General features: G+C 38.0%; 1 long non-coding RNA gene across 3 annotated transcripts in view; it reads right to left on the minus strand.

The window, feature by feature from the left end:
- Positions 1 to 692: 692 nt before the first annotated feature.
- The window catches only part of LOC146436172 (uncharacterized), a 31,266-nt gene continuing 10,691 nt past the window's right edge, over positions 693 to 21,267 (minus strand). Inside the window, exons 1-4 of one of the 3 annotated variants that reach the window (XR_014852555.1) lie at positions 15,847 to 17,151; positions 3,134 to 3,388; positions 1,612 to 1,703; positions 693 to 1,091 (exon numbers count right to left, since the gene is read on the minus strand). This is a non-coding gene — a long non-coding RNA (uncharacterized LOC146436172). Of the gene's footprint in view, positions 1,092 to 1,611; positions 1,704 to 3,133; positions 3,389 to 6,356; positions 6,466 to 15,846; positions 17,152 to 21,267 lie in introns of those variants that run through there. The other 2 variants (XR_014852553.1, XR_014852554.1) reach the window with 2 other exon arrangements.

The following is a 21,267-nucleotide window of genomic DNA, read 5'->3' on the forward strand; positions in this document are numbered from 1 at the left end:
TGGACAGCCAGCTTAGACTAAGCAAGTAATTTTGAAGAGGACAAAGCTAGATGTAATGAACCCTACCCCATGTGAGAACCACAGAACCATAGAATGGATAAGGTTGGAAGGGACCACAGGGTCCAACCATCTGGTCCAACCTCTCTGCTCAAGCAGGGTTATCCCAGAGCACATGGCACAGGTTGTGTCCAAACAGCTCTTGAATACCTTCAGTGAGGGAGACTCCACAACCTCTCTGGGCAGTCTGTTCCAGTCAGTGCTCAGTCATGGTAACCAAGTTCTTTCTCATGTTCTGGTGGAACTTCCTGTGCATCAGTTTCTGCCCATTGCCTCTTGTCCTATTGCTTGGCATCATGGAGAATATGGATCCTTCCTCTTGGTGCCCTCCCTTCAGATACTTGTGTACATTGATGAGGTCCTGTGGCTAGCACAGGTTTTTCCCACGAGAATTCTTCTTGTGTTTTATAAATAAAGATAAAGTTTGGATGTTATTGGAACAGTGTCCCAGAACTTGGACGGTGCAGGCCTGGCTAATCAGGCCTAGGGGAAGGCTTCTGACCGACCAATCTGGGTGACTTTTGAGAACTCTATATATGTGATGAAATCAAAACAATAAAGGTCATTCCTTCTTGCCACTGAGAACTGTTGCATTCATCACTCTGCTAGCTGCTCAACAGCGACAAGGTCCCCACTCAATTGTCTCTTCTTGAGGCTGAACAGGCCCAACTGTCTCAGCCTGTCCTCGTTCCTTTATCATATTTGCAGCCCCTCCTGGACCCATTCCAGAATCCTTGTGAAATCATGGCAAAATCTGCCACTAAGTTGAGAGCATCCAGAAATTTTCTTATATCAACATGCTGTTGAACAGAGCTATAATGCACATTCTTGAAAATATCACTGTAATTTAGGACCGATTGAAACAGAAGAACAAACATCCAAGGATCTCAGTTTCACTTTCAGATTACCACTTGTGATGCTTTTCTCAGCAAGTCTGTTAACCTTAATTCCCCATTTCTAAACCATAATATTCTCATCAGTCTTCATTCATGACTTTTGAAAGCTATTCTGAGCTCTTTAGGTCATGTAACATGCTACAAAAAGAGAAAGGAAAATAGTAAGTAATACTAAGTGCTAGCAATTGGAAAGAATTTTCAATTATTTCTCTGACAGCCCCAACTAACTTTCCATAAGAAAACTGCATTTAAAACAAAATAAAGTGTGTCTTTACATTAGTTCCTTTTCAAGCAGAGTTAGAGTTGTGTATAAGTGATTTCCAGGCCATTATGGCACAGCCTGGAGCAACTCTAATGAGACTGTCTGCTTTTTTGGATTGTTTTTAAATACACTTTTTCCAATTACTTTCTAAAATGTCAATTTCTTATGTAAATGAAGCATGACGCTGGAAAATCCAAAGGGTGGTTTGTGGGGGGTGGAAAGGGAAAGAAGCCAGCAAGCAAATCAGACCCTGAACTACTTGCATCACTTATTGCACAAGGTTGAGAAAGGAGCCACAATTTATCAAAAGTACAAAGGAATCAAAGTACTTTTTGATATAGAACATACATTGAGGACATTCATGACAGCTAGAAAACACAGAAACCAGCACTATACCAGCACACAGAGTAGGGAGGCCTGTTTGACATGCAATGTTTGTATGGATGTTTTACTCCGAATCGTCTCCTCTCCAGGTGACATTTCAAAGACTGTAGGAAAGATAATGAAAAGGATTGCTAAATGTGTTATGAAATTGATAATAAAAATAATTTGGTTTTAATCCTGACATATGTTGGCATTTCTTCCTTTAAAGAAATACATCACTGTCCTAAAAAATCCCTGTGTTAGAGGAAAACACTTAAAGCTAATGTATTTGCAGTTTGCAATATTGATTTTCAAAGTTTACATTTTCCATTTCTTTGTACAGGATCCATGTCATGAAAATAAAAATACTTTGAAAAGACCTTGCCTATTCAGTTGCTAAAGCCCAAAGAACAGATTTAAATGCACTTAGGCACCATTTTTTTTTTTGCTTAATGGGAATCAGATGTATAAATGTCTTTCCAAGCGTAGCTTCTGATTTTTACTCTTCAACTGACAACAGTTTTACTGAAGTCACTACAATGATACCAGCTTACACCTACACTCAGAAACTCATCTCCTCCCCGTTTAAAATAAAAAAACCAAAATAATGTAGATCCATTTAATGAACTTTTCTTGCAGTTTTAAATATTTCAGTTTGTTGCCGTCATGTATGGTCCTGTGTTGTAATCAGAAAAATCTGCTAAACCCAGCTTGCTGGTGGTCTGTCCTGTCATTGTGGGAGACTGATCAAGGCTATCATTGCTGGGTATAACTTTCAGAAAGTAAATGAGATGGTTATACTTGAGAGCTATCATGCTTGAAGTAGCTGGTGAAGAGGCAGGAAGCACCTTCCACTGAACATGCATTTTTTTCCTTAGACTGTGTAGCTTTACAGTTTCCTTGCTATATAGGAATATAGAGGAAATCTATTCTGTGTAGAAATATAAGAAAATATAACTGGAATCCAGAAAATGTCAGTATTGCACACTAGAGCCAGGGGATGACAGCTAGTAGTGCTGACACTTCTCATTTTCTACTTTTGGCAGCACAAAGAATTCAGTATGGAGAAAGTGTTGATGCATTTTATGCCCCTTTTATACATTTCAATCTACAGTAGTTAATGTTCATTGTTTGCGTAGCAAAACCAGCCACATATTTTTCAGCTGTAACATGACCACAGGACTGGTGAGAACAGACTGAAACATTGAAGACACAAACCCAGATAAGGGCCTTGAACATTAACAATTTCCTTCTAAACCACTTGAAATTTCTTATGTGAAGTACTTTGGTATACAGTGTATGGACACACAGAGAAATGAGAGACAATCTGACTAAGCAAGGCGCTAGAGAGAATCAGCCAGCTTTCAGTCAGCCGTCTACATAAAACCTTTGAAATAGATCTAATGCCTGAATCCAAAAGCCTGTTTGCTTTTGCATAGAGCAGTAGGGAGAAGCCTTTGCTGAGTTAAAAGCCTTAAGTACAGAAACACTTAAGACCAGTGCATACAAGACAAAAGTTTTATTGCAACCCCCCAGGTATTAAATTACCTCCTACCTGACATACCTGGAAAGATCAGCACTGGCTTAGGTATCTTCTGAGTCATGGTGCTGAAGGATACTGTTCTTCTCCCTGAGTCCTCTTTTCTTCATATCTTTCACATCTTCTCTCAGATTCTGCAACTCATTTCCTCTTTTCTCATGTTTTCTAGCTTCTATCCACAGTTAATCAAATTGCAAATTTTTAGTCTTTCTCATACAGAGCTAGCTGCCATCTCTGTCCATCCAGGAAAATGTAAATTTCTTAACTTCCCTACAGAGAAGGAAAGATATAAAGAATTGAAAGGTGTGACAATCATTGAGAAGAAAGAAATGTCCAACCACTGAGGAGAAAAACAGGACACCAGGACTATGATAAAGGTAGAAAAGATAAAAGAAATATAAAGGTGAAAATTCATCCATAAAACTGAAACCTAGGAGGAAATCCACAGTAACATGAATTTTCCTTTTCATTAACTGTGATTATTGGTGTGATAAAATGTTTCTCTTTGCTTTTTCAATTTATGTTTCTTACTCTTTACACTGTCACAGGAAATCCATTCCAAGTTCACATTCACTTTTGCTTTAAGGCAATATGTTAGCAGCAAGGCTGTCAAAGACAGGTATATGATAACTTTTCACTGCAATACACTCTGCTTAAAGGGGAAGGCAGATATCTCATATATCTTAAAATGTGAATGTCTTCCCAAAAGAATGATTCTCCCTGGAGTTAGATATTCCAGACTGGATAAATCTGAAATCTGCCTACATTGACAGATTTTAGGGGTGTGAGTACCTGACATTCCTTTCCGACATATATCTATGTCCTTCAGGTACCATACAACCATGTCATAAGCCTAATCCAGCTATCTGAGAAAGGAATTGTGACAAGTTCTATCTTATATGCTAGGAAGTGTTTCAATCCTATCCATTATGTTGAGCACAGTACATTTGTTGTGGGTGATGCGTCAGCTGCATTTATTTTCTCAGTGCATTGTTACAACGCATTTAGGTTGTCACTCAATTTCTCTCCTCTCTAGAACAGCAACAGAAATTCAATGGAGATGTAATTATCACCACCACATTTCCTCTCATCAGGAGCGTGATTGATTCTATTTGTAGTTTTAATATGACCAGGGACACAAGTGGCGATTGAGATAGAAAGAGGAAGCACTTTCATTTTGTGTACATAAAGGAAATGTGTGGCTCCAGATACACAATTACAGACATAAAAGAAAAACACCTTCTATCTGCAGATCACCTGCATGGCTGAAAGAAGTCACTTCACCAGATGTTAAAAATCATGTTTCTCAAAGAGGTTTGTTTCTAGGAAAGGTACCTTATTTTAGGCACTGCAAATTCCTCTCACATGTATTGCCATTCAAAGTTTAGAGTTGATGTGACCATAATGTCATAATTATAAATATTTCAGTAGTACCCTTAGAGAGGATGCAAGGAATGGATGTAACATATTTGCATTTGTCATGGGTACTGGGAATTTTAAACTTGATCCCAGTTAAAAAATTCTATTATACAAGCTTCTAAATAATGGGAAATATTTAATCTAGTTAAGTTATTTTAGTATCTTGCTAACATACCATAAGAGTTACTCTAGAAAATTTGGAAATACGGTCTCATTCATACTCATAATACTTTGCATCCAGACATTAAGCATGGAACTCTATTCATACCATTCACAGCTCTTAGCAAAAGGGCAAGCAAGGTAAAACTAATTAATTTGTGTTGAAGATGGAGTAAAAACAGGAGGGAGAAAAAAACAGGATAATAATTTTAATTTGAAATCTCAATAGCGTGTGGTTCATGTGATGAAACACATATGCAGGATATTTGAAGCATGTATTATTCATCATTCAAGCAACATTTTAACCTTCCATAACTTAATTTCATGGAAATTAGGAATGTCTGCACTAGAGGCTGAGATTAATCTATGGTACAGTCATAATTTTTCCTCCAAACTCTCATTTTAACAACACCTTAAGAAAGGTATGTGGCTAGCACAGGTTTTTCCCATGAGAATTTTTCTTGTGTTTTATAAATAAAGATAAAGTTTGGATGTTATTGGAACAGTGTCCCAGAACTTGGACAGTGCAGGCCTGGCCAATCAGGCCTGGGGGAAGGCTTCTGACTGACCAATCTGGGTGACTTTTGAGAACTCTATATATGTGATGAAATCAAAACAATAAAGGTCATTCCTTCTTGCCACTGAGAACTGGTGCCTTCATTACTCTGCTAGCTGCTCAACAGCGACAAAGGTATTCCAGATTTGTTTGGGATGTAAAAAGAATCTATTTCTAGTGTCATAAGATTGCCTTTCTTGCTGCAGTTGAATGGAAGCTTCACCCAAATTTCAATAGCATTTTAAAAATAGATTCTGTTTTTGCTTTTTACATCTGAACTCAGCTTTTTGTTGAAGGGAATTAATAACCTGCTGAAAGAAACAATAAGACAGAACATTACTATTTATCTTGTTCAGTCTTTCTTGCTGTGGTCTCACACATGCAAACTTCAGAGCATGTTTCTCATTCATGTCAGGCTCTGGAGAGAGACAATTTGGGTGATTCTTACTTTTTTACTCATTGCCACTGGGAGCTCTTTAGGAAGTGAATTCTAAAGCTTTCCAATCAAACAGATTAACCTGTAGTGTTTAAAAGTAATGGGTTAGAAAAGTGCCAGCCACTTGCCACTTCACCTAAATCCTTCTTTTAGGTGTATTAGCTGGGTGTCAGCACCTCAGGAAAGAGAATTAAGAAGGCATTTGTTTTCTTCACGGCTTGCTTCCTAGCAGCTTAAAAAAGGTTTAGCTCACTGAGATCCAGGTGACAATCTCAACCTTGAGAGAGCTAGGTAGCTCATGGTAAGATATCCCTGCCTTGCCCTAGGGAAGCAGGCAGTACCGAGCTGCTGCAGGACACAGCTGCTCCAGGACATCACACACAGCATGTGCCCCAGAGCCCTGGGCATGGAGCAGTGCTTGTGCTCGAGTGACTCTGCTGTAAACTGCCAGCTCTGCTCTCACATTTGCACCTACCTCACAGCAATTCAGCCTCCACATCTCCCCGTTTTAGTTCAGCACAGCTTGTCCTGCTGAAAGAGCTCATAACAGATATTCTAGATTACAGTATCTTGCTTAACTCTAACACAAGCTGTATTTCTTTTCTAAATACAGTACTTTCTGTCAACTGTCCAAAAATCCATTATTCTTCCACATACTAATTATTTACCTGTATTGTCTCTCCCATTTCTACTACAGGTGGATAGCATGGTCCAGACATGGACACACAGCTCTGTGATGTACAGCTGAGTCTGCTTCCAGTCCTCACAATCTCTACCTATGTATTAAGATCAGAAACTCTGCAGTTACATATGTAGCCACATGGGTCATAACAGGAAATAAGAAATCTCTGAATCTTCTGCTAGCAGAGGAAACTAGATTGTTATTAGTAGCTTATCAATGCTCTCATTTAACAGCTGTTGCACATACACAATTTTGCACTGGTTAAAAAAATTAGTTCTTGATCATTGTGTTTGGACATGAAAATAAATATTCATGTAATGTAGCAAATTCCTATGTACTTCCTAGGAGATTTTGCTTCATCTGATAGCAAAAATATTGTGCCACTTTCCAAGACAGACAGCTCCTGGCTGGAGGGTAGGAAGAGAAGGACATTATTTGCTTTGAGCATGCTATGACTGCCTGAAACAATAAATCTAAAACTACAGTGTAAGTTTTTGTCTGTTGCATGTCATCATGGTTTCTCTGGGTATTCGAGAAAAATATGTCTCAGCTGAGCATAAACATGCATTATTTAGCATTATCTAAAGTTTGATAGAAAGTAATATGACACTTTTAAACTAAAACATCATTGTAAACCATGCAGGTTCCTATTCATCACAGGAAGTAGACCTTTTATTCCTAAAAAACCTCAGCTTTATATATGTGTATGTTGGACAGTAGATTGCAAAATCCAACAGGATTTGCCTGTAACATGCATAGGTATATACACAGAATTCCAGAACTCAATTGTTGTCAGGAACAACATGGGTTAATGGGAGAGAAAAATTGTGTCCTAGATGTGCCCCATTAACAGGGAAGCTTGTAATGAAACCATGGATCAGTTCAAGCTGTGGAAGAGTAAGACCCTGTCTGCATGTCCCAGCACGCTCAAAATAAACTCTAAAAATCAATTTTTGACAGAAATAAACTCAGCTATAAAGGGAAAATAAAGAATGGTGTAAATGAGGATAAAAGAAAGTGACTGGGTTCCCAGAGAGTAAAATCAAAGCCAAAGTATTTCAAATTTTCTTCTTCCTTACCATTTTTTAGGTTTACAGATTCTGATAATGAGAATTCCAGAAACATGAACAGGACCTATACAGGATTAAAAACCTGTAAAATGCAAACACTAGCCATTGAAATAGAGATTGTGTCATCTGGGTCCAAAAGCTGCCAGTTTTGAATTTAAGAAAAAAAAAAAAAGAGCAAAAGTCCTCACTGATCTGCAAAATATGCTAGAAATTTTTTAGCAAAATGTTGAGATAAAACTTTTTCTTTAATTGATGTCACCCTTAAAACCTGCTTTAAATAAAGATTCCTGCCTGTGGATCTGGGTGTGCCCAGCAACATATGGAGCATATTCATTTTCCAGCATAGCTTGTGGCTTAATACAGTGGAGACTACGTTAGTGATTGTTGTCATGACATTTCCCTCTGCAGCATTAAAATGTTTTCATTCTAGCATCCACAGCTATTATTGAAATAACATAATTTTGAAGTTACATGACCTCACCCCTTGCCTAAGATAATAGGTTGATGAGACATTTGTATGAAGAACAATGTTTCATTATTAGCAGTAAAAATACAAATGTCTTCACAATAGACTTCATTGCACCTTGTGCATAACTCTGCTTTATTTTCCTTTCTGATGCTGATGAGAAGCAGCAGTTTTGCTGTGGTAACACAGCACTAAGCCAATTTTACTCTCATAACAGCTTCTGCAGTGCTTTGCCATCAGAGAGTAGTGGCAAACCCCAGCAGTGCCATCTGAAACACTCATCCTGTGACTCTTCCCTGCTTGGCAATTGCCTCTGTTCTCTGTGCCTAATGTCTTCACCCCTTGCTGCATTTCTGTAGGGCACAGCTGATTCTGAGGCAAATTTACTTTTTTAATAAAAGTGAGATTCCCAGCCAGCATAAGACTGAAGGCAGTGGCTTTCTCTGAAGCAAAACATGAAGCACAATGGATACAAGCAGAGTGGTTGATTCAGTGGCTGGGAAGGCTTCTGTCCTTCTCTGTTGACCACAGAAGGTGCCTATGATGATTCCTTCCTTCTGCTGGCTGCTTCAGATAAACACCTGGAGCCTTCATATCACCTTTCCCACAGGTGCCTCTGCTGTGCTATTCTACTCCAATCACAGATGCTACGGCACACCACACCTTGGTCATTTAAGACCTTGAAAACCTCTTACAGCAAAAGACAAAGAAAACAGTATTTTACTGTACACCTGGAAAAGATACTCCAGGAAAACAATTAAATTTTAAATTACTGAATAGCTACTATGAACCCTTCCCAGGTGACCAAAGGATGTTTGCTAGTTTGCCCTTCTGAAAAAATCCTGAAGTTAAAGTGAGTGAAACATGTATGGTATAGGCCACAAGAAGCAAACATAGTTTGCTGATCCATAGTTTGTCATAAACATGCAGCAAATCAAATCATATTTCTTGTCATCTTTTTCATCAGCAGCTAGGACGTGCAATATTTCCTGTGTTTACTTTTGCTAATTCTGACTGTAGTCTGACAGATTTTTCTGTTCCTCATATTAAAGGCCTAATTAAAAGGCAAAGACATTCCCAGTCTAAAATTCAGTAGCCAATAAATTCAAATTGACAAAGAAAAGGCATTAAATTTCAGGTACTGCATGTTAATCAACCCTGAAACTTTGGCACGGAAATATTGAAAAAAAAAATGTTTAGGAACTTCAAATACAGATCAAGCATCCTCTGAAGGCAATTCTGAATAATATTGTTCACCTTTAAGTGGAACCCTTGTGTAAGTAAGGTTTTCTTCATAAGAGCACTATTTGAGGAAAAAAAAATAGGTAAATGCACACAGTTATGTGTTGGCATGATTATTCACTTATATAGGCTGATCAGCTAAGGGAATTTGAAAGGAAAAACACTGCAATATGCTTAAGGTTATGAAACATAAATTACAGTTACTGATTTAGAAGTAGTGAATATATGAAGTCAGTTTTAAGGAGAAATTTACACACCATTTTCCTACAAATTATTTTGAAAATTGGTCAAATGCTTAAAAACCATTCACAGATTGTTTTAAACAATGAAAGAATATGATACCTAACATGCTTTTTATTACCAGTGTCTCATGATATCTCATGCAGCTTTCAGATAAATTACTTTCAATTTGTACAATATGCTATTCTGTTTGTTGAAGGGCAGTATGAACATGCCACTTGATTTGACTTCAGAGAAATTGCTTAGTCTTCCAAACTTGCACTAATTTTGCCTACCTCCTCTTTTTTAGTTGTCAATCTAGAGCAATCCAAGAGTCCTATAAAGATATACAAACTACCACAATTGAGTTAAAGATGCAGCATACATATTTCAGTCTGTGGGAGATGCTCAGATGAAGGCTGTCCAAAGAGTGGGTTTGCATCAGTCAGGGGGTGGGAAAGGTTTGGCAGAAAAGAAGCCATTTGGCTTGGGCAAGTCGTCTCATTCACACTACAAATTTTCTGCCTCGTTAATTACAGCAGATTGAAATGAGAAGTAAACACAGCTTTTCAATATGAAACTGACATTTTCTGATGGTCTTCTCTAGAGAATGGAGACCCAGCATCCTGAATCAGATTTTTTTGTCTCTGCCTTTTATCACTGACTCCTCTGATGCAAAGCAGGAAAATTTTTTTCAGAATTGGGAACCTTGGACATCTTGCTATCTGGGACTGGCCTTCTGGGCTTTCTGCCATGTAATTCTGGAAGCCCATTTGTACTGGAAGGAAGCTGGAAGCAGGGTTTCCAGCCCAGAGATAATCCACCAACCTTTCCCTGTTTGTTTCAAAAAATAATTTTGCTAATATTTTGAGAAGAACCAGGCTAGGGTTGCTATTACACAGGAAAATTTGAATAGGAAATAGGAAGATTTCCATTCGAGTCATCTTACAAGACAGTAGGCTGACTGGCAGGGTTGGTAAGGAGGTTATGTTCCGCTCAGTTCACAGCTAGTTTCATCCAGTTTGAGATAGGGATACGTAAAATCAGCAGCAAACAGAATTTTGTAGCTTGAGAAATGTCCCTGCTGAGGCTGACCATGTTTAGCTATCTTGGTTAAAAAGTTGATACCCTTCCTGAAACAGTGATCTTGTCAAAATCTTCCTAGACATGACCCCATTTCCCACAGGATATTGTGTAAGCCCACGAGTCAGTGTGATTTCTGAGAGCTGTGATGTGGCACAGGTCTAGAATGAAGAACATACTGACTCAAGTGAAGTGTAGTCTCTTTGTAAGCTCATTCACTCCATGCTTACCACTAGAGAACTCAATAAAAGAATTACATAGGCCAAACATAAAAAATATGCTCTAGCAGTTATATTGTCTGTTATGGAAGAGTTTAAAAGAAGTATATGAATCCTGGCAGAGCCTTCAGAGGAAGAGAAGAGATGAAAACTGTGTCACCAATTTAGGCGAACCTCAAGGGAAATAATATGCTACATGTGAAAACTACTCCACAGATTGCACTGTACAAGAAACTCTCCATGCAGGAATAAAAAATTAGCTCTGTCCAACTAGTCCAAATCTTGGCAACAATCTTAGAACCTGAAGGTGAAGAACAATGGCAAACAATTGGAACAGATGGAAAAGTTGCATTCCACTGGCACAGGTTGTCTGGAGATGTTGTAGATGCCCCATCCTTGGAAACATTCAAGATCAGGTTTGACACGGCCCTGCCATTGCAGGGGGATTGGATTAGATAACCTCTGAATGTCCCTTTCAACCCAACTCTTCGACCATTTTCTTCTCCTTCAGTGTATCCTGGTCAAAGTGCTTTTTTCCACAACCCATGTAGAGACTTGTGTCTCTAGTGATTTGGTTTGAAGATATCTGCAATGAATTAAGGAAAACTTAATTTTTATCTAGGAGCACAGCTTTGAGGAGAGACTGTGAATTAAAAAAAACTCCCTCCATAGGTAAATGAAATGCTGTCAAATGCAGCAAGGTACTTTAAACTAAATTGATATGAAATATTTAATTTTTTATTTTAAAAAAATCCTAATTAATGTGAAATAATTTTCTTCTAAAATGTATCAAATTTTAGAAATCTGAATGATCACAGAATATAAAAATACTATATTACACCTAGAAAACCCTGAGTAGTATTGTTATTAAATGCTGTAAATATCTCAAGGTTTAAACAACAGAGAGAGAACAGCTATTGAGCTAGCAAAACCAAAGCAGAACTGAAACTGGAGCAAATAAATTTAAACTGTTCCAAATAAATGAAAGCTGTAAATCACAGGAAAGTGTGAGATGTTGCTTCCAACAGTTGCAGTAAGTGTAAGAAATACAGCTCCTCTAAAGATGCAATAGTATATGCAAAAAAAAGTTTGTTGTTTATCATAGAATAATAGAAGAGCACAGGCTGGAAAGGATCTCGAAAGATCATCTGGTTTCCAACATTTTTTTGGAAAAGGGAGTGTAAATTAAATAATCTGAGACCCAGTCCAATCACATCTTGAAAATATCCAGTGGCTGGACTCTACCAAGTCCCCGGAAAATTGTCACAGTGAATGACTGTCCTCCCTATAAAAAAATTTTCTTTCTTAAATAAAGATGAAATGGCACTAGAGAACCTTATCATGCCAAAGAATTTTACAAATCAAGATCAAATGTATCACAGACAAAGCTGGTTCACTCTTTCTTTCCTAATGAAAAAAATAATTGGGTGTGTAAAATCACTTTCCCAAGAAAACAGTACTTTTTTGGAAGCTGTATTTCCTGCTGGAAAAAGCCATTCTGGCATGCCATTACCTATACACCATAGATCTAAGTCTTTGAGATAGCTTCAAAAGAGGCAGTACAACACTGAACTCCCTGTCTCTAATCCTTATCTGTAAAATGCAGCTAGTGAATCTTTCCTTCTACTCCCCTAACCTTTTCACAGGCTGTAAAGGTGTATTAAGATATATTTTAGGTATCTATTTCTGAGTTAAATATCAAAATACACCTGAAATCCTGGCTTGTATTCTCATAGCTGTAGCTTAGTGGATATTTTGTTTGCAACTAATACAATTAAACTAATTTTGCTGAGATTTCTATTTTATAATGAATAAATATTTGGGCTTCCCAGAAAAATACCTTTCCTAATTAAAATTAGAAATATTTATAAATTAGAAGAGTATTCCAAATATCTGAAATTAAGAAAAAAAGAAAAACAAAACAAAACAGAGGAGAAAAAAGGTGGCATTCATCAGCTGACATCACGAATTTCAGAGACTTCTGAAACATAACAATGCTGAACTAAATACAAATGTTATCACGTTATCAGATGTACTTTATACTGCCAGACCTGGGCAGAAACTATAGCTATTATTTTTAAAAAAACAATGCTTATTTCTCAACAATTCTTAGAGCTGTTTTCTGAACCTTGTAGTTTTGCATTCATCTTTTGCAGCTTCATTGCCTCAAATAGTCTGCAGAAACTCACAGAAGTGAGGAAAACTGAATCCTGGTAATGTCTGATAAGATGTTACCAGTTTTTCTATGCAAGTCCCCCTGCTTAGTGTTTTTTTCTCTGTAGAGGTAGATGCACTTGTGTATGTCTGATGTTTCTCAGAACAAGCTGCTCAGATAATGTCACTGCTACTAAAAATGTCAAGGACATACTTATATCCAAGTTGAAATCCACCTCATTAAAATGAGTGATTGGCTAATTTTCAAGCAAACTGCATAATTGACTGCCTCTGTGTAAGGCCCTCACTCTCCTCTCTTAAGAAAGAACCACATTCCTCTTAGTGCCCAAAACAGATCTCAACTGCTGTAAAGGTGACCCTAACACATCAGACAAACTAATATTGGCTAACCCTGACTTCTTGCTGGCAGGTTTCCATCTCCATAATAAAGCTCACGAGTCAAGGACTTGTAAGCATTTCATTTTGAACTGTATGTAGACAGCTGACTGTTCCACTATTAAAAAGAGAAAAAAAGAGCAACCCTACAGGGTAGGACAATTCAATTATACATTTAACCTCATGTGAGGAAAACTTCTGAAGTTTTCTCTCCAGACCAGAGAAAAAATGCTGCAAATTTGATTTTTAATTTCCTGACATCAGAATAAGTCAAAGCATTTTCGCTGTCCTGAGGAGGATAGGGCATGAAAGTGATATGATAAGTTATGCCAAATCAGCACATAGGATACGTATCCCAGACTTAGAGATAACACACAATTGATTTAAATAGAGCCCTGGAGACTACAGCAGTAATTCCTAGTACTGCACAAGCCAGCCTAGGACACTAATCACCAAGAGGTGACCCTGCTACCCTGGAGTCAGCCCTCGCACACAACCCTGCAGGCAGGTCAGAAGCTGAAATCTCCAGAGGGCCCAGACACAGCCTGTGCAATGGGGCAACAACCAACATGCCGAAAAAATTCAGTGTGTCCCAAAGGATTGCATTTAGTAAAACTATGCCGCAGCTTGTGACTGATAGCAGTCACATGAAAAGGCCCCATCCTTCATGGAAAGGCTGTGAGCCATCCCCTCCAGAAGGCAATTTAGTGTAGAAGCAGGTGCTCATCCTTCCCCATGCAGTGCATTTCAATTACAGTTCAGTAATAAAAAACTTCGGAATGAAGGAGATTTTTTTCAGGATGTTCACCTCTAATTTTGTTTAAAATTTCCTGCTGAAATATATCACTTTGAGACTTAGCCCTTAATGATGTCAGAAGTGATGCATTGTGCTCTGTCACCCTGGAAAGAGGAGCTTCTTAAGAAGCACAGATAGCTATACAGCTCTTAGCTGATCAGCTATTAATTCTAGGTGAAGAAAACCCATTGACGTGTGGACTGAACAAATATTTCCTAAACCTTTTGACTGTTCGACATTCAGGTGAATTTAGCCAATTCAGTAGTGAGCAATGAAGTTTCAAAGATGACGTTTTTTCAGCTCTTGCTTGGCTGCTTGTTCAACTGCAGGACACTGAGAGGGACATTTGTGGAGCCCAGGTATTATTTGCACAGCACCCAGTGAAATAAAACCTTTCCCTGTGACTGTGAGTAATAAACACTGACAAAAATTAAAGGGTAAGTCTCAAGCTGGGTTGCTGAGTAACTACATTTATAGCCACATAAAAATCAGAGTGCAGCCACTTAGAATCACTGCCAGGAGGTGAAGAATCACACAAAACCCCTCTGTTATCCCCTTTTAAAACCAATTGATTTTCAGACTTCAGAATTTCAAAAAGCACAGCATCTCTTGGGAATACCTACCATGATTCCTGACACAACTTCACTGAGTAGCAATATTGACAACTTAGAACAAAGGAAAAATGAGAGGATATTTAAATTAGGTGAGGCCAAGTGGGGCATGTAATTGGAAGAAAACCTCTTGTGAACGTTCACTGCACCAGTGGCAGGAAAGGGCACTGTTTTAATGATTTACATGAATAAGACAAGACAACTTCATAATTGCCAGAACTATGCTGGGTTAAAAAGCCGAAAAGAAATCATTAGAAAAGCACAGGAGTCAACCCAGAAATTTAAAATGGGAAACAGAGGAAATCCATTTCTTGGTATATTTCTTGTGAAATACTTTATGGGGGAAATTAGGACATTCACATTGGCTTTTTAAAAGCAAAACCTATGCATGCAGTCCCAGCTCAGCCTAAGATCTGTGAACACGGAGAACTAATTTGTGACATATATTTCCAAACAGTGCCATAGTACAACAGTTATTTCAGTCAGGGAAACATGAGCCACCGCTGAAAATCTAGAACATTATTAGCCTGTCTAGCTCAGTAGTGCCTTCAGAGAGTATGGGCGGTGTTCTGCCTGTAAATGCACATTCTCAGCCTAAGGGCCTCTGCACTGAGGTCTCACAGAGAGAACTGGTAAAATATTTAGTAAGACTTTTTTCTTCTAAAAGCATAAACACAGAGGCATTTTAAAATGCAACAGCAGTGAGTGTATAAGATTCCACACAGCAGCTTTTTGGTGCTTCTTTCAAACCATTTATGAAAGTACCAGTCAGCAGAGCCAAACTTCTTAAAAGATACATATTTATTCATAAATGGTATATTTTTAAATGTCTTCTAAAATGCAGGCACAAATAATTCTACCCAGTTTTATGATTCCTGTCCTATTTCCAAGATATGAGAAAAGAAAGAAGTGCTTCTGGCTGTGACTGGATTTTGCCTAGATTCCTGCAACCATCAGAATCAGATTAAAGCCAGGTTCCCCCACTGCAGAGAAGTGGGGTTGCTCCAGGGGCAATTTGATTTTTCCACTGGCCTGCCTAGTCTCCAAACTGTCCAGTTTTTTCCTTAGTTAAGAGCTTTAAACCTGGCACATGGCTGAAGTAGACTCTTTTACCTACTATTTTTAATAACTTACATAGTATACTAGTAAGTATCTGCACAGCAGGAGATTCATGAGTTCCCATCAGAATGAAATTAGGCAAGCTACAGTAATTTTACTCACAGATCACTTCTGTGACCAGGAATGGCTCCTTCCATCTCCACTCTCAGAGCAGCTTGAATTCCATATGTCATCAAAGCCTTAACACATTTCCAAGTTTCCTGTTCATCCTCAGCACTACAGTCAAGGGAAAGTAATTTCATGAGAATGCCTGGATAAGGAGTAGTCGCAAAATTCTAAATCCCTTGCAAAAAGCTTCCTACATTTATGGTGTTCTGACATGTAAGGAATGGCATATTTCAGCTGGTCTAAATACTAAGTATCCTGGACCACCTTACAGCCTCTGATTTCCTTCCTAAGCAGGATGAGGAATGGATACAGTGAGTGGGACATACTTATCATCTTACAAAGTTGATGATAAGGAACCCTGCAGGACATTTTTCTGTCACTACAAGCTATTCTGCAGACCTAGACAAGACAGTGTGAAGCAAAAAAGTCTGCTTTAGTCTTCCTGTATTACAATGCCAAACATTATTTATGATCCTTCTACACATAGAATTGATTACAAGAACCATTAAAATTGCAAGGACAGACTTCAAGCCACCCTTGTTGTACAAATACCACATATATTTATCATTTATTGTGTCTGATTATTGCTTTTAGCACCATAGAAAGCCATAGCAAATACCAGCTGAGAGTCAAAAAATCTGTAAAATATGTATTAAGTAACCTAGGCAGTCAGAAATCCCGCTTTTTTCCCTAAAGCTGCAACAATTTTGGAAAACCTTGTGGCTGAGCTGTCAAAGCGACACCAAAAGAGGTCATGGCAGTTACAGAACACTGCTGTTGCTGTGTGTACTAGAAGGACTTCAATTTGAACCTTAAAGCTGTTTAACTGACTATGCATAATATTCATCTATCTTCCAGCTGCTCGCCTGTACTGTCCCTAGTTACAAATAATCCTGACATGCAGTGATAAACCAAATATTGCTGTCACAAACAGATACAACCAGATTAACATAGAACATTAAACACTACTTTTATATTGCACAACCTGCCTTCTTGTTCCTGGTGTGGACTGGTTATGGTTGTTAGAAGCACTTTTTAATGGGAACCTAAAGAACTGTATGTTACATTCTTGTTTTAAAGCATGTGTTATGGACTTAACAGCAAGAAATTGCTGGGGCTAATTGATTTGGCATGATGGAAACCAAGCTAGCTGTGTTTTGGTGTCTGTAAGCCACCAATATAATGTTGTTGTGAAAAAAAAAAAAGAAAATTAAATTTAAGAATACATCAGATGAAGCATTTCCACTAGACATAAGCAACTTTTGTTCAATATAGATAAATCTTGGGAAGAACAGCTGCAGAAATTGATTCATAGAATAACCTGTAGAGTATAGAGACTTTTTAACAGGAGGAAATCAGCACAAACTCAGTAAGAGTTACTATACTTGATGAAGTACAAACAGTTCAATAAAACCTGCAGTGATACCAGGCTCCAGGGTTCTCAAATTCATGATATCACAGTCCTGTACCGTGTGAGAGGTGAGATTCTTTATTTTACACTTCCTTTCATGTTCTTACAAGACAAGAACAGTCACTCCAAAAAGACATAGGAATGTTTTCCTGTGATACATCTAACCCTATTTTCAAGAAATATTTTACAATGTTAAAAGCTAAAAGCCAAAAAGGAGAGATTTATTTGCCACAGGGTTGGTAGCTAGCTGAACGCCATACACTCAGTCATGCACCATTTGAGAAATAAGATCCCAAATTCTGAGAAATGCTCATCCTCTGCATCCACTTGTCTCAAAAGTATTCTGCTATGAACCTATGCCACATTTATGAAAAGACACAAAGAGCAGTGAAAAACAAGTACTCAGACTCTAGTGCTCCATACAGGAAGGAAACAAACACACTGAAAAGCCTATTACAACCCATAAGCTCAGCACAACTGCAGGTTCTTGGCTTCTGCAAGAAGTTTTGTTGGAAACAAATCCACTTCACTGCCCAATAAAACTGAAAAGAAATGGAAGATCTAAGTGAATACTGAAGCACTTTTTCTGAAGCTCTTAGCTAAGAAGCAGCATTTACAGCTGAAGTGTTCTATGAACAAAACTTTTGCTTGGATACAGCTTTTCTTATAGCTAATGCATCTGTTCTACTTTTTATACTTCTCAGCATGGATATATGTGGAGCAATAAGTTTACACCTGTTCCTGAGAAACTTGGCTTCTGATATGTGAAGAAAATCTGTTCTAGAGGAAGAAGAGGAAACCTAAAAGGTGGAAAGAGTTGTTTTACTGTTTCCTTTTCTGCCTCTTTATCATTTCCTTGGAGTAGATTGTATTCACAGAAAAATGGAGAACATGCACACGGAAATGAATTTGCTTGTGTTGTTTACAGCATTTAGATATCCTTATGCTGACTTGTTAGTGTGTTATAGCCAGAATATAAACCCTGAGCAACACAACAGCCACTACTGAGCTCTGCAGGGGCAATAAAACACTTCCCAGTTATCCTTGAAGATCCAAAAGAGACTGCTCACACTGTGAACAAGTTTGACAGCAGAGATAAAATAGACACAGTTAGTAGCTGGGAACCTGAGGTCTGTGCTAATGATATGTCAAAAATAGTGTAAAGTTATCCCGCAGGTGGTCTGGCAGATAAAACATTATAAATTAGCAAAAAAGAACTCTGATTTAAGTCTTAACATCTCGTGTGAAATTAAATTTCTTCAAGGAGAACTGTGCAGAAGCAAAGTTGGAATGGCATGCCTTAAAGCCTCTTTGACACCTCTCTATACATATGCATTTGATGAAAGAAATATTCCCTATGAAAAACCTCACTAACCTCTTTATGTCACTAATATTCTGGTATTCTAGCTGAGTTCTTAATTAACTGACTTTTAAATCCAGTTTTTAAAGCAAACTTGCCAAGCATGAAGCAATTAGAAGGGTTGTTTATTTGGGTTTTTTTTAATGGACAGTTTCTAGTAATTTTGTCTCTCTGCAACCCCTGACCAAGTATGTTTTCTTGCTGTTCTGTGCATCTCATTGGCTATTTAAAGATGGTACTTTAGTTCAAGAAAATGGTGTGACTCTTTTACAAAAAAATTAAATGGAGCTGCATGCCTTGATAAAGCATGGCAACCTTTTCCTTTCACCTCAGTTTTACAGCTACTCAGCTGCAGTTATTAATTTATCTCATTCTTTGGCCTTTAATAAAGCTTGGGTCTATTGTGTGCATGGAAGAACAGTTCTTAGAATAATTTCCAATTGCTTTTCATTTTAAAACAAATTCTGATTAATTAACAGATGCTTTACATAATTTTCTGGAATGTATTTTTGTTTTATGACAGTTAACATCTCTTTAAGCAAGTGGATACTAATACATCACACAGTCTTGAAATCTTGTATTACAGTGAATCTACCTGAATTAAATCCAGTTTCAATCCAGTAAAAGTTGGTGTGATACTTACATTATTTTTATAGGGGTTAGAAACTTATTTTCTTTACATGCATAGAGTTGTTCTGTGAAATTTCTATCTAATGTTCAGTTTACGTCTAGAAGCACTGAGTTTGGGAACAAGTCTCTTATGCATTAACATAAAATATGAGACATTTAATACATTAACATATCTAATTGCTACTTACGTAAAACCCAATATGATTGTTTATTTTTTCTTCTTGTAAATACTCTTTGCTAAATTAAATGCTTTGTGTGCTTTTCTAAAGCATGCTGGCTATAGTAACCTCAGACTTCCAAATTAAATGGCTCTTCATAGTCCTTCATCCTCAGTCCAAAGCCTAGACAAATCTTCCAAGGTTAACAGCAGATGCAAGTCCCTATCACAGGCCAACACCTACTAAAAAATGTGCCAAAAATTAAACATGGCCTGCTTCCCAGTGAAAAACAGAGCAACATGATTGCAAGGAAAAAAAACAAAGAAAGTAGAAATAAGTCAAATTAACTTATTCACAAAAGCAATGATTTTTAGCAGCCTCAGAGACTACAGCAGACAGGTACTAGTACATCCATATCAATCATATTCCACCTGTCTCCTGTATTTGTTGTATGGAATATTTGTGTGCAAACAGGAAGAGCAAGAAGAGCTGTGCGGCTTGTGTACTGCACATCCCTGAGGATATTGTGCTCATCTCCACATATAGAACTGGTAGCACTTGCTGTGACACTTACAGAGCACTTCTATAAAGCAAGCTTCCCAGAGGGGAAAGGCAGAACAGACTCAATATTGGTTATTACTAAGCATCCATAACTGAACTGGAAAAATGTTTTGTGTAAAACTCATTCAGAGTTGGTGGAGACACTGTGGAGATTACATAAGATAATTTCTCTCAGCATTCAGAAAAAAAGAAATTGAATGTTCATCATCTCACTCCACCTTATGGAAAATTCTGAGTTGAAATACAAAAATGCACAAAAGGATAGTGAGAGCTCTCACACAGCTTTAGGGGTCACCTTAATACCTTGAGGTCAGCTGTATGAGAGGGGTTAGCCAAAGTAAAATGACATCTCTGATTGTTAAAAGCAGGGGTTTGTCACAGTGAATTCCCAGAGATTTTTGTGTGGCAAGTTGGTCACAGACAGTTTGCTGAGTCAGGGTAGTCTGTTCTAAAACTGGAAATGTCAGTGAATGGCACGCTAACCAGTCTTAACCCAACTCCAGGCCTTGATGACTTGTGTCCTTCACTTCTCTGTTCTGTCTTTCTATTTCAGTCCAACATTGTTGTTGAGGAATGTTATTCTGCATTTTAGTACTCCCACTAAGAAGAAACCCCATACATCACTCTCCCTCCTGTCCCTCCAACTGGAAGCACAGAAGACAAAGATCACGTGTTGAAATAGGAAAAAATTACTGGAAACAATAATGGGAAAAGAAAATTAACTGTAACAGCAACTATATTATTAACAAAAGGTGTAAGAAGTGATATACATAGAAAAACTCCCCAATGATAGCCAATACCAGGCAGCTCCCTCTGCCATGCTTTCTCCACTGGAAGGAACCCCTTCTCCCTGAAAGAGGGTCTCTTTATCCCACCCCTAGCAATGACTTGAGATGCTATAGAATAGCCTGTTGTGTCCTGGCCATGCCCCCTCCCAGCTACTGAAAAATTAGCCCTGTCCTGCCCAGAACCAGGACACACGTGAACACCATGATAAGCTGGTATTGAAACTGCAGGCAATTACATGTTATACAAGTGCCTGAGCAGCAGGAAAATTAGACATCAGAGAAGTGCAAAGTTAATGCACTTCTGTTGGTAGTATTGTGCTGTGTCTCAGGGATGTCCCTGCAATCTGCTGGTAAAAGTTTCTTCTTGTAGTATTCTTGCTGCTTATGACTAATCTACCTGTAAAGGAGTCATAATGAGAATTAATCCATTCAAATTATAAATACACTTGCCATTTTTACATTATCAAAATCTGTTGCTGCACAGCCACTAGGGAGGTGTCCCTTCCA

Source organism: Lichenostomus cassidix, chromosome 5 (assembly GCF_008360975.1).
Source record: "Lichenostomus cassidix isolate B80296 chromosome 5, HeHo_3.0, whole genome shotgun sequence".
Classification (NCBI taxonomy): Eukaryota; Metazoa; Chordata; class Aves; order Passeriformes; family Meliphagidae; genus Lichenostomus; species Lichenostomus cassidix.